This window comes from Cornus florida, unplaced genomic scaffold (assembly GCF_030987335.1).
Source record: "Cornus florida cultivar Cherokee Brave unplaced genomic scaffold, ASM3098733v1 CherokeeBrave_3.0.0_Hap2_Chr10, whole genome shotgun sequence".
NCBI classification, from domain to species: domain Eukaryota; kingdom Viridiplantae; phylum Streptophyta; class Magnoliopsida; order Cornales; family Cornaceae; genus Cornus; species Cornus florida.
The window spans coordinates 109,584,836-109,599,472 of record NW_026775580.1 but is presented as its reverse complement, the minus strand read 5'-3'; positions in this window follow the sequence as shown (position 1 = coordinate 109,599,472).

The following is a 14,637-nucleotide window of genomic DNA, read 5'->3' as shown; positions in this document are numbered from 1 at the left end:
TTGACTCTGGTGCATCTCATTCCTTTATATCATCATCATTTGCACTTGTATCGGGGTTAGAGATCAGTTTCATGGATCGGGCATTGTATGTTGATACGCCAGTTGGGGTTTCAGTGTCTTTAAGCCGAGTTGTGAGGGATTGTTCCATTGTGATAGCTGGATGGACTTTTGTGTTTGACCTTATCCTCCTAGAGATGACTAGCTTTGATGTCATTCTCGGGATGGATTGGTTAGCTTCCTTTCATGCCGCGATCGACTGTTTTAAAGGGAGAGTCACAGTTTGCACTTCTGAGGGAAACTGTTTCTTTTTCGTGGGAGATCGGAGTGATTCCCACATTTCATCATTTTGTGGAGTTCATGGACGGGGTCGTGGTGATTATTTATTGGCTAGTCTTCTAACCGAAGAAGATGATGTTGTGAAAGAGGGTTACCCTATAGTTGTTCGTGATTTTCAGGATGTGTTTCCAGAGGATTTGACAGAGTTGCCTCCACACCGAGAGGTGGAGTTTACTATTGATTTGATGTCTGGTATCACGCCGATTTCTATGGCACTGTATTGTATGGTACCAGTTGAATTTGAAGAATTGAAGAGGCAGCTTGATGATTTGAGGATGAAAGGTTTTATTAGACCGAGTGTGTCGCCGTGGGGTGCACCGGTCTTGTTTGCTAAGAAGAAAGATGGTTCTTTGAGGTTGTGCATTGATTACCAGAAGTCGAATCGTGCCCCATCAAGAACAAGTATCCTTTGCCAAGGATAGATGATTTGTTTGATCAGTTGAGAGGAGCCAGTTATTTTTCGAAGATTAACCTGAGGTCAGGCTATTATCAGCTGCGGTTAGGGATGAGGATATCCCAAAGATGGCGTTTCGCACTCGGTATGGACATTATGAGTTCCTTGTTATACCATTTGGCTTGACTAATGCGCCAGCGGCATTCATGGACTCGATGAACCGCGTCTTTCACGATTACTTAGATCAGTTTGTGGTAGTTTTCGTGGACATTCTCGTGTATTAACGATCTCAGGAGGAGCATGAGGTCCATTTCAGTATTGTTTTACAGATTTTGCGGGAGCACCGATTGTATGCCAAATATGAGAAATGTGAGTTTTAGCTGCAGGAGGTGAAATTTTTGGGGCATGTTGTTTCAGAAGGTGGAGTGTAAGTAGATCCATCAAAGATTGAAGCTGTTTTGAATTGGGAGCAACCCAAGAATGTGTTTGAGATCCGTAGTTTTCTTGGTCTAGCGGGTTACTACCGGAGATTTGTGAAAGATTTCTCCCGTTTGGCAGCGTCTATGACCCGTTTAACCCGGAAAAGGATTAAGTTTGCGTGGAATGAAGCCTGTGAGTCATCTTTCTAGGAATTGAAGACAAGGTTGACTACGGCTCCAGTGTTGGTGATACCTGAGCGTGGCTTAGGTTATGTGATCTATTGTGATGCTTTATGTGATGATTTAGGGTGTGTGTAGATGCAAGATGGTAGAGTAGTGGCTTATGGGTCTTGGCAGTTGAAGACTCACGAGTACAACTACCCTACTCATGTTTTGGAGTTAGCGGCAGTTGTATTTGCCTTAAAGTGTTGGAGACATTACTTATATGGTGAGAGATTCGAGGTGTACTCGAATCATAAAAGTCTCAAGTACCTTTTCTCCTAAAAGGACTTGAACAATAGACAAAGAAGATGGGTTGAATTACTAGAAGATTACAATTTTGACTTGCAGTATCATCCGGGCAAGGCAAATATGGTAGCAGATGCCTTAAGCCGAAAATCTCGTGGAACTTTGGCCTGTTTGGCTATTCGAAAGTGGAAGATACTTAAGGATTTGGCAGAGATGGGATTGTATTGTTTTGATGATAATGTTGACAGCGAGCCGGCGTTCTTATTTAGTCTTGTGGCTCAGCCTACTCTTGTTGTACGAGTGATTAAGTCACAGAGACATGACCCTGATTTAGATGCTATTCACGCTTTGATCTCCAGTGGTGAGACAGTGAAAGATTAGGCCTTGCATGTAGATGTGGGTCTACGGTTCAGGGGTTTGCTGGTAGTTCCCACATGTTGTCGTGAGGATGTCTTACGGGAGTTTCACACTTCCCGCTTTGCAGTTCATCCAGGTGGTACCAAGATGTATCACAACTTGAGACGTCAGTATTGGTGGAACGGGATGAAGAAAGATGTTGCATAGTTTGTGGCTAGATGCCTTACCTGTCAGCAGGTGAAAGCCGAGCATCAGAGACCAGCCGGTTTATTGCAACCATTGCCTGTAGCGCAGTGGAAATGGAAACATATCGCTATGGATTTTGTGACAGGTCTTCCAAGGTCACGGAGAGGCAATGAGGCCGTATGGGTCATCATTGACAGATTGACCAAGACGGCTCACTTTTTGCCTATTAAGGCAACAGATGATGTAGAGAAGCTTGGTGTTCTTTATGTGAAGGAGATTGTAAGGTTGTATGGAGTTCTAGTAACTAGTGTTTTAGATAGGGATGCCAAGTTCACTTCGAAGTTCTGGGAATGACTTCAAACAGCGTTTGTCTCAGCGTTGTATCTGAGTACGGCATTCCATCCACAGACTGACGGTCAGTCGGAGCGTACTATCCAGATTTTAGAGGATATGTTTCGGGCATGTGTGCTTGATTTGGGTGGTAGTTGGGAGGATCACCTTCCACTTATTGAGTTTGCCTACAACAACAGTTATTCAGATGGCTCCATTTAAGGTATTGTATGGTAGACCTTGTAGGTTTCCTGTTTGTTGGACTGAGGTAGGCGAGACAGCCGCCTTAGGACCTGACATTATACTTGAGACTACTGAGAAGATTAAGTTGATAAGACAGAGGTCACTTACAGCTCAGAGCTGACAGAAGAGTTATGCGGATAAGCGGAGACGGCCGTTATCCTTTGAAGTGGGAGACCATGCTTTTCTACGGGTTTCTCCACGGAAGGGATTGATGAGATTCAGGAAAAGTGGCAAGTTGTCACCACGATTCATTCGACCGTTTGAGATTTTGGACCGTGTAGGAGAGGTTGCCTACAGACTTGCTTTGCCGCCACAGTTGGACAGGGTCCACAATGTTTTCCATGTATCGATGTTATGGAAGTACAAGCCAGATCCATCTCACATTTTGAGTTGGGTTGATGTAGACATTGATGAGGATGTTTCCCACGAGGAAGGACCAGTTTAGATTTTTGACACACAACAGAAGGTGTTGAGGAACAAGACGATACCAATGGTGAAAGTTCTTTGGAGACACCACGGAGTCGAAGAGGCTACTTGGGAGCTTGAATAGGAGGTTCACTCCAAGTACCCAGCGCTGTTTTCTTCCTCAGGTATGTCTTGATTTCGGGGACGAAATCTTTTAAAGTTGGAGAGAATATAATGTTTATGTTATATATATATATATATATATATATATATATATATATATATATATATATATATATATGTAATTGTGTGTGTGTGTGGAGTGAATTTAAAGGCAAAAGAAAAAGAGGAAAGAAAATAAAAGAATAGGTGGGACCCACCACCATAACCTTAAGCCCTTAAGACCACATTTGGTCTGTAGCTCTTTTCTTCCGCTGCTCTCTCTCTCACGCCCTTTCTGTTTTTTTTTTTCTTTTCTTTTTCAATCAAATTTTAGAACTTAATTTCTCCCTTATTTCTTGGCGGTTTAAGGTGCCGTTTGAGGCAAAACGAAGCCCACTACGAGCTCTACGCATCCATACGAACAATTCCAGATTTGGTGCCTTCCTTGGAGTTCGAAAGTCAAGACCCATTTTAAGGGTTTTGTGCAAAAGTGTGGTAGGGGTTTTTAATTCCCGTTTTTCTTGCTCCTATGTGAATTACTCCTCCTAAATTGTTGTAAAGCATGCTTGATTATGAATTAATTGTCTTGTGGATGATGTAGATGTTATATGAGAAGTTGTGATTAAATAGGCTATGTGAAGTGTAGGTAAACATGTTTATTTGGTTAATTTCTTGTCTAATAGTTGATATAACATGCCTATATTGTTGTAAAATTTGTTAGAAATGATATGTGATGGCATGTGTAATTTTTCCTCAATATTTGTAGAGTATGTTTAAATGTGAAATATAAAATCCCTTAATTCTATGGCATTGTGAAAGCAAGACATACATGCATACCTTGGGTCATGATTGGAAAGATTGTTTTGAAATAAAAAGATGGGATTTTGGGAAAGTGTTTGATGAAAAATGTTTTATGAAAATCCGGTCGCCGCGAGGGTACCAAAGGGCCGGAGTGTTAATATAGCCTAGAGGGAACTAGGAAGTCGCCCTAGCGTGGTTGAGCTAGCTGGGCCCCATAATGACGCCGCGGGGGTACCAAGGGTCAGGGACACTAGCCAATCCTTCTCTCATGTCGCTGCAGGGTCACCAAAAGGCGGGTTATATTAACAATTTGAAAGTGATGGTTTTTGAGATGTGAAAATGGGGAGCGACATCGACATGCATTGCATTCCCATTACATTATATTGTTTATATTTGAGTTGATTGTTAAGTGATATGATCCTGGCATAGTATGACCCCCATTCCCATTGCTCTATTCTTTGGTTGAATTCACAGGGACACAAGATGCGTGTCTTAAGTGCTACCTAATGAGCTTTATTCTCACCCTATTATTTAATAATTTTTTTCAGGAAACGGGAAAGAAGTAGCGGATGACTTTCCACCACAGGCCTAATTTGGATTAGAAGACTTTTTTGCTATTTTTGTATTAAGTCCCATATTTTTGTAAAATCTTAGTTTGTTATATTCGGTATAGAGGTTTGTGGACTCTTATTATTATAATTATACCTATGGGCTGTAACTTTTGTATGAGCTGTCTAAATGTTGTAAAATATGAACATTTGATTTTGGGACTGTAACTATGTTATCTGGACGATATCGTATGTGGTTGTACCACTATGGAATGAACTAAGTTAAGGCATGATAAATGGATGGAAGGGATATTGGAATGTATTATATGTTTATTGTGCTGGGACAAGCTTAAAATGCTTTTAAACAGGTTATGGTAGGCCCATTTTTAGAAGAGGTCATGCCAATTTTTTTTTAAAATGGTATCAGTTTAGGGTCGTTACAGTATTTACCTTATGGCCCAATCAAAATACAATAAATATATTTTAACCACCGAAAAGACAATATTGTCCCGGACCTTATTTTATTTATTGTGTGATACATGTAAATGACTATTATGCCTTTGAGTCTCAAATTATTGAATTGTAGCAAATTACCATCTTACCCCTTTGGACCTTGATAATTGAATTTAACGTGAAAGGACCGTATTACCCTTGGACGATTCTGGGTCGGGTAAGGACCCGTTAATGATCCGGATCCATGAGGATTTGGGTCGTTACAGAATGGTATCAGAGTCATGGTTCGAAAACCTTAGGATGACGGGTAGAGGCCTTTGTAGGATTGCATGGGAAGTTGTTTGTATTGCGTATGAGATTATTTGTTACGCGTTTAGATATTTGAAGAAGCATACTAAATCGTTTACTTGCCTATGTGCTACATGTTAAAGTGTTTAAATGTTTGAGTAGCATGTTTACTTGTTTAATTGCCTACGTGTAAATTTATTTACGTGATCACATGCTTATATGTTATATGTGTGTAACATTAACTTAAGTGACCCCCAGGTAGGTGTTATGTCTTCAGTGCGTAATTTTTAAGCAGGCACGTTTTTATGTTGTATTAGTTTTATGAGTTGTCATCTTCGACTGGGAAAGACATTAGTGTTGTGAGCATGGGTGATGTGAATAGCACAATTTTTTGAATTTGGCTTAATCTGGACGCGTTGTTTCATTAGGAGTCTTTCCCTAGAGATTAGTGACGGTGGGAGGGTTTGATCTTAGGCATCTTCCAGGACGGAGGTTTCCATTTTCTTGTACAGGCAAGAGTTTGTGTTGTGTTTCCTCGGTGTGGTGAGTGGACTCTTGGGCTGATGGATTCGTAAGGTATGGTGTGTGAGTCATGGGATCCTTCCATGTAAGCAAAGTTGATTGGATGTCATAGGACTTGAGGTGGTATGTAGAGGGTGACTTGTGAGGTTTTAGTGTTGTACGGGTTGAGCAAGACTGGTTTTTAGATTTTTATTTAGAAGTTCATTAATGTTTAAGATTGTGAATTTTCTCTTAGATTGCCATTTTGGGAGTAAATGTTGAGGTTGATCTTGAGTTGGCGACGGGATGGGCAGGTTATACCTTTTGTTATGATTTCTAGTGAAGAAGACATAAACTAAGTGTGGTGTTGTTTGGTGACCATAAAGTATTGGTCACAGATTGTGTTGAGCTAGGATGAGGAGTGACCTCTTGGGCTTAGTGGCCTGTTCTATTTGATTTCTTTGTTTTGTGGTCCTGTAGGCGGATGTGCGTGAGCGTGTGCAGGTGGCACCAGAAGGCTACCACACTGAGCGAGATGCGGACACATAACTTAGATGAAATCAATGTGAACATTCCATTGTGTTGGATGGTAGCCTTAGCGACTGTTTGGGAAATGAAAGTGTTAGGGGTATAGGAGTTGTATGTCCTGTTGTTTGGTCAGAAAGGTCAATTGTAGGTATGACCCGAGTGTCTAGTAAATACCAAAGAGAAACCATTAATTTGTAGTCGTCGTCTACTATAGTTTATGTGATTGACCATTTAGCGTAATGTTCGTTTTCCTCTTAGGGACTGTTTCTGTGGTGTGCCATGTATGATTCTTTTTCTTGGAATGGGTTGTTGACTATGGTGTTGGGTATTATGAATAACGTGTGTTTTCATGTCAAGTTAGCTTCACTTCTGAAGGAGCGGTTGGTAGTGGAAGCTTGTTGTTTCTAAGGGATAGGAGGAGTTGTGCAGTTATTTTGGAAAAGGATGATTATGGGGGTGTTGGAGCTTGAGGTTCTTGAGTTGAAGAGTGGGTCAGATTAGGGGTGACCCCATTATTTGGGAGGAAAGTGGTGATTGATTGCATTGTTGATGGTTTTAAAGAATAGACGGGTGTGAAACATTCTGGAACTTTAAGCCCATTTTTGTTTTGAGGATTTTTCGGCGTGGCATTGCCGTATGGATAATCTTTTCTAATGGTATGTGGTGGTTATTGCAGGGGAGTATCGAGAATAATGGTTATTTTCTTGTTAGCATGGTAATGTCTCAAGAATATTTGGGGAGGAATCGCTTAGTAATGGCTTGATAGTCCGGTGGGACGATAGGTTTGGATTGTGGTTTGGAAAGAATGGTGGTTGAGGTGTTATGACGTGATGTTCTGCATTAATGAGTATAATGGATCGAGGTATGGTCCGAATGTAGGCTGAAAATTATGAGTGTTGTTGTGTGTTGATAGGTATGTGATGGAATTGTGCATCAGTCGAGGTAATGGTGTACGGCTTAATCTTTAGAACCAGACAAATAAGTGTTACCATGTAGACATCTTTTTCCTTTAGGAGTCAGTGGGTTATTGTGACTGAGGTCACGGGTCTTGCGCGTATAGTGATTGAGCCAGTGTCAACTTTAAAGGGTAGAAATGGAACAGGTGATCAGGTGTCGTTGTATTTCATAGAGTTTCTTATTGGGATATTATCGGGTAAGATGGGACGCAGTGTCCAATGTACAGTGATGGTTCCTAGTGTCAGTATGTTAAGGGCGTTGGTGTTTTTATCTGATTAGTTTTTGTTAGCACAGTGTTGCAGAGAAGTGTGTGTGAGGTTTTTGTGTTAATTGTGTAGGACAGTTTGGTAATGGGAGAGGTCGTTTAGATTAGTGTTCGTGGTTCCGTATGCGTTCCAAGTTGGTTCTTCTCCTTGGGTATAAGGAGTTCATTTCATCTCAGGTGAGATTGGGTGTCTATGGTTGGACCACTGGTGAGTAGTGTGTGATAGGGTGTCTGGTTCATAAGGTGCGAGTTGTTGGTCTCTTGTGAGAGCGGGGTCTATTACCCTTCCGTTTGTTCTAGTCTTAGCAATGACGTCGTTTGTTGTGGGTCTTGTCTAAGTCTAGGAGTTGTGCGTGTCCGTGGACGGACGGATTTGTGAGTGGGTGTTACGCTGTTAGAGTTCTTCGATTGAGGTTCTGATTGAAGGGGTCGACTTACTTCCACGGAGGGAGGTAAAGCCTTTAGTTTTGTGGTGTTTGTTTTGAGATTGGTTTTGACTGGTAGGATATGAGGTACGGGTTGCCGAATGGGGATTGTGTTTCTAATGTTTGTTAATTGCGGTGGCAGCAAGGATACTGTCATAAATGAAAGGATGAGGATGAATAGGTGATGTGATGTGACTCATGTATTCAGATGTTTTTTATAGGTGATTGATTCTAACGATGTCTTGAGGACAGGTGTTGGTATTGTTGAATGTTTCGCAGTTAGGGAATGATTATGAGATTCCATTGAGGGTAATAAGAATGATTGATTTTGGTTTTGAGATCTTGGGTATGGGATAGTTGTGTTGAATGTTTTGACAAGGTCAAAATTAAATCGAATGATGTTATGAAATTGTTTACCTGGTATTGGTATTATGAGAAGATTTGAGAGCTTTGATGTTGGTCGATGATTGAGACAGTTAGTTTCGTGTTGCTCTTGTTTATTATGGTTATATGATTGGGATATGATTGGGGTTCTGAGGATAGGTTTATGATTGTATGGTTGTTGGGGTTATGTAGAGCAACGGATTGATGAGAGAGTGGATTTCGTGATTGCTTTGAGAACTTTATTGGGATGTGTTTGAGGTTTAGACTGGAGGACAGGAACGACGTCTGTGTTGGGATTGGATCGATGATGAGAATAGCCTGGCCAACCATTTCTCCTGAATCAATCCTTCTTTAGCACGATGTCGGGTTAAAGGTCGATAATTATTTCGCGTTGTCATAAATAGTAAGAGTACGGTATCACATGTTGAGTTGGTGTGATAGTGTGGATTCAAGTGCTTGTCTCGGGAGATGAGATGTGTTAGATGGCACCAAGTGTCCGATAAAAGGTTTGTGATACGATCATTGATTATTGAAGATTTTGTTTTGAAAATTTGTGTCCAGGGCACTAGATAATACGTTTATTATTTTAGTAACTCATGATTATGTAGTTGTAAGGAGATTCATTGTTTAATTATCTTGAGGTTTGTTGAATGTAATGATTGCCGAATGGTGCGGTTGGTGGTCGCTTGTACTGTTAGATGATGATGTAATTAGGTATTTGATTTGTCAGGGATGTGTAGATTATAGTTGAAATTGATTGAGAGATGGACGGGATTCCTTGTTTGTGGTTTTGTGTGTGTGTTCTTTAGAAGATGAGTTGTGATTGGATGTAGTCTTAATTGGTGATTTGGTGACCGTTTTTCTTTTGGACTAGGAGCCTTTCGTGGCAGTGTTGAGTGGATCGATGTCCACTATGAGTCAGGCGTATGGTCTGGTTGGTCTTATGTTATGATGAGGCGAGAAATGAGTACTGTTTTAGGTTTTGGTGGCAGTGGTGTGTACTTGTCTGACGACGTCCGGTGTCAAAAGTAATAATGTCGTTGGGTTCATAGTCTTAGAGTTTGTAAGGTGTTCTTGTAGAGTGTGTGGCTATTGGCCTTCTTCATAAGGAGGGTAGATTTCGAGGAAGAAATCTCTTTAAGGAGGGTAGATTGTGATGTTTCTGATTTTCAGCATTTTTCAATTTTTTATAAATTTCATCGCCGTGAGGGCATTTTTGTCTTTTCATGTTTTTCGTATGGGATTTTAGTTGAGTCCATTTGCATTTAATACATTTTGAATTATGTGAGCTATGTATCATTTGTATGATGGTGTGTTACATGTATTCATGTGGTGTAAATTAAAACAAAGAGAAAAAAATAAAAGTGGTGGTGGGACCCACCACTATCCCATTCATTTTCTAGAGACCATATTTTTGATCTCTTATCTCTCTCTCCCTTAAGTTTCCCTCTCTCTCTTTGGTTCCTTGTTTTTTCTTCTCTATTTTGTGTCAAGTTTTGATCTTTGATTCCTCTCTCTCTACTTGGAAGTTTTATGTGCCATTTGAGGCAAAACGGAGAGCACGACAAGCTCTACGCGTGAGTACCAACAATTTCAGCAAAGGGCCTCCATAAGGATTTCGAAATTTGGAACCTATTTTGAAGGTTTTGCACAAACTTGAGGTAGGGGTTCTTAATTCATGATGTTCTTGTGCTTTTGTGAATTAATTTCCCATAAATAATTGTTTAACATGCTTAATTTGAGTAGTATCTAGCCAATTGTTTAGTTGTTGTAGACAATGTGTTAAGTTTGTGACTATGTGTATTACATGAATTAAGTGAAGAACATGCCTAAGCGTTGAATTTGTACGTCCATCATGTTAGATTTCTATTGTATAAAAGCATGTTGTATTCTTCTTGGAAAAATTCTTGTGAATGTATGCCTTGATGACTAAATTTGAGCTAGTTGTGAGATGATGATTATGTACATGGCATTGAAGCATCCATGCATTGGCATTGGGCATGAAGTGGGAGAAATGATTTCGGAAATGAAAGGGGGAATTTTGGGTAATTGTTTTGATGAACTTGTTTTATGAAAACCCGGTCGCCGCGGGGATACCAAAGGGCTAGAATGTTAATATAGCTTAGAGAGAACTAGGGAGATTGCCCTAGCGTGGTTGAGCTAGCTGGGCCCCATAATGACGCTGCGGGGGTACCAAGGGTCAGGGACACTAGCTAATCTTTCTCTCGTGTCGCTGCGGGGTCACCAAAGGGCGGGTTATATTAACAGTTTGAAACTGACAGTTTAAAAGTGAAAATGGGGAGTGACATCGGCATGTATTGCATTCCATTGCATTACATTGTTTACACTTGAGGTTGATTAGTATGTTGTAATATCCCGATATGGTATGATCTCTATTCCCGTTGTTCTATTCTTTGTTGTGGGTTCACGGGGACACAAGAGGCGTATCTTAAGTGCCATCTACTGAGCAAATTGCTCACCCCACCATATTTAAATTTTTTTTAGGTCACGGCAAGGAGTTGGCAGATGATAATCCACCTCATGCTTGAGAGCACTTAGGAAGCATTTTGGATGTATTTTTGTAGAGTTTGAACTTATTTTGTAAAGATGTTGATTTAGGATGTATTACTTTTGCAACATGAAAAATATTTGGATTTTAGCATGTACATGGGCAATGGGATAATGTAATTAAGTTTTACCATCATTTAATCCTTTAGTGTATTTTAGTAACGTGTGGTAAATTATGTTAACGTTGTTGTTATTGTGGATTTTGAAATGTATTTACGTATGTACGTGAGTGTAGTGGTGTGGGTGATTGGCTTTCAAAGTTGGTGTATCTCGGTGACAGTGACTGAAGATGACCTAAACCAGTCGACTTAAGATGACCTAAACCAGTCGACTTAAAATCCCATACATCGACCGAGTTGCGTGAACCAGTCGTGTAGCTTCCCACACGTGGACCGGTATCCTGACAATAAACTTTTCATTGTGCACGTTCCAAATTAGTCCACGTGTAGCTTCCCACAAGTCGACCGGTATCTCGACAGTGGGTTTTCCACTGTTCATAACCCAAACCAGCTAACGTATAATGTATATACGTCGACCGCTTCTTGTTCCATAGACATTCTTCTTTTAATTTTCCTAATTACACTTTGTCACCCAATTGATGTTATGAGTATTTACCTTATGGCCCAATCAAAGTACAATAAATATATTTTAACCACCGAAAAGACAATATTGTCCTGGACCTTATTTTATTTATTGTGTGATACAAGTAAATAACTATTATGCCCTTGAGTCTCAAATTATTGAATTGTAGCAAATTACCATCTTGCCCCTTTGGATCTTGATAATTGAATTTAACGTGAAAAGACCGTATTACCCTTGGACGATTCTGTGTCGGGAAAGGACCCATTTAATGATCCGGATCCATGAAGATTTGGGTCGTTACATAACATTTGGGTGTGAATGAAATACGAATCAACTCTTCAAATGCAAGTGCAAGTTAAATTCAAAGTATTTATTTATATAATATTTGATTTAACTTAAAGAGTGTCAATATAATTTGTCCATAAAATAATGAATCAAGTTTGTTGGGAATCCACGTTATTAAGACGATTAACTGAAGGTGAAATCTGTTAGTTGTGCGAAATTTGCCAATTCATGGCAAAATGGATTAGTGAATGCTAAAATTATAAAAAAATAAATTTTATTAATAAAATTTACGCTCTACACCATGTATACAAAATTAAAATTTATATAACTCAGTTTGAAAATTTTACACTTTTCAACATGAATATAATAACATAGAAAATAGAAGGCTATACTTTTGTTTTGACCCCTTCCGCCTGTCCATACAAGAGAAATCTAAAACAAATGCCAGCCAGCTAGGAAGACCATTCCAATTCGCCATGGTTGACCGAAAGCACTCATTAACTAAGCTGATGGGCCACAATTATCAGATGTAACACAACAACAAGATACAATTTAATAGAATAATATTAACATTAAAAACAACACTAATAAAATAAGTTGGGGGAGAATTGGATAACGAGAGATATGTTAGGTGTAATCTTATAATTTGTATGACTAGTTGACTTTCTTATAGAGGGTTGGAGTCAGGATATTGTGTGAGAAAGGGTAATAGTGTAATTTTATTATAATTTTAGTAAGGGCAGTAGTGTAATTTTATAGAAATAATATTAAAATAACTAAAATAATACGGTATATTACCAAAAAAGAAAAATTGCCCCACTGACTTATACATATCTCTATCCCTGTTCTTACACATCAATATTGTTTCAAGTTATAATTCACATTTGTTAATGTTTTTTTTGAAACGTCTTTCCTGAAATGATAAATAAAATAGAAGAATATAGTCAAGAATTTTGTTTACATTTTATATGGGGCATAGTGGTGTTGGTAAGAATTTATGAAGTAAGTCATTGAAGTTTCGTTTTCGAATAATATTTCTAACTTGAAAAAAAAAAAAAAAAAAAAAAAAAAAAAAAAAAAAAAAATTCATCAATACAAGTATTAAACTTGTATAAAAGGTGGAAGGAAATATGGGCGAAAGAGGGCAGGAGAGTGTCATAATAAAATTATTTATAGTTGCTACTACTATAGTTTGTAATACAGTGATTATCGAAGATTAACTGTTCAAGAAAGAAATTTTTTTTAATTACCAACACCAGACTTTTGAGTGTGCCACATAATCTGAGGTCCCACTGCAATTGTTTTGATGTTGTTTACAATTATTGGAAGGAAAAAAAAAAAGAAAAAAAGAAAAGGAACTTACTTTTAGGGATCAACTTGAGCTGACTATCCATGCTGAAGTTTAAGTGGGAATTTCATCATAATCATAACACTAACCCTTTTGAGATGAGAGAGATAGAGAGGTATGTGCTGCCCACTTAAACTGCTTTTAAAGTTGAATGGGGACCACTACTCACTAATATTGCTGCCCACTTAAATTGCTTTAAAAGTTGGACTACTACTCACCATTCATAATTGAGCCATTAATCACTCTTAACATCAATCCAACCCATCAAATTTTTTAAAAAATCTTTATTAATTTCATCATCATCTATAAGACCTAATTAGATTCCTAGATATTTTAAAATAAGTGTTCAACACTGAAACCTCAGATTGAAGATAAGAGTTTCGTTATCCATAACAATTATAAGTTTGGTGGGGACTGAGACAACCATGTGAACAATGTATGGACTATAACCCTTTATGTAACACTCAATCAAACTCATATACTTAGTTTCCCACTATTTAAAAAACTCTACGAGACTGTGTCAAACCTCTTTATTAGAAAAAAATAAATAATTTATCACATATGTTTTACGTGTGCTCAAACTTCCTAATTATAAGTTGATCAAATATTAAAACATTGTTTATATAATGTCAATTCAATTTTAAGCATTGGATTCTAAATTTTACATTGTTAATGATTAGGACGTATTTGGCTAAGGTTATCGACATAAGAGTTATTGTCAATTATTTTAAGTCAAGGAAGGAGTCTTATTAGTGTGGTCCTGAATTCAAAATTAATAATTATCATGAAAAAGATAAATTATTTAAACTATTTTTATTGTATGATCAGTTAAATTCAAACCCTCGAATTGAAAAAATAGCCTAAAAGTATATTAATATATTATAAAAAATTTAACATTAATTTTTATGAGATTAATCCACCAAGTATCAAATGGACTAGAACTATCTAATAATTTCTCATAGTTATAAACCTCAAAATATATCATTCACGTCTTGGAGTCAGTCATTGAGAAATTTTTAATATCTCATCAAGTTTGAACTCTTAATTTCTCTTAAAAGTTTTTATCAATAAATTAAAGTCTTTGGAGGAATTCGACAATACTTTAAAGCTTATTGACTTTCATATTTACATGTTAAATCTCTCTCACTTCTACCACCGACAATGTGTTTTCATTGAAGTCTTACAAATCTTCACTACCGACAATGTGGTTTTTCCTAGCACAAATTGCTGTGAGATAAGTTTTAGACAAATTATTGTGTTTTTTATTTTATTTATTTTTATTTATTAATCTACCGCAGTCCGCTTCGTTTCACCTGACAATTAAAGCCATTCCAAAAAAATTCAAACTTTTAACCTAGAAAATTAATGAAGTTGAATAATTTGATCTTCCTGAAATTTATAGAT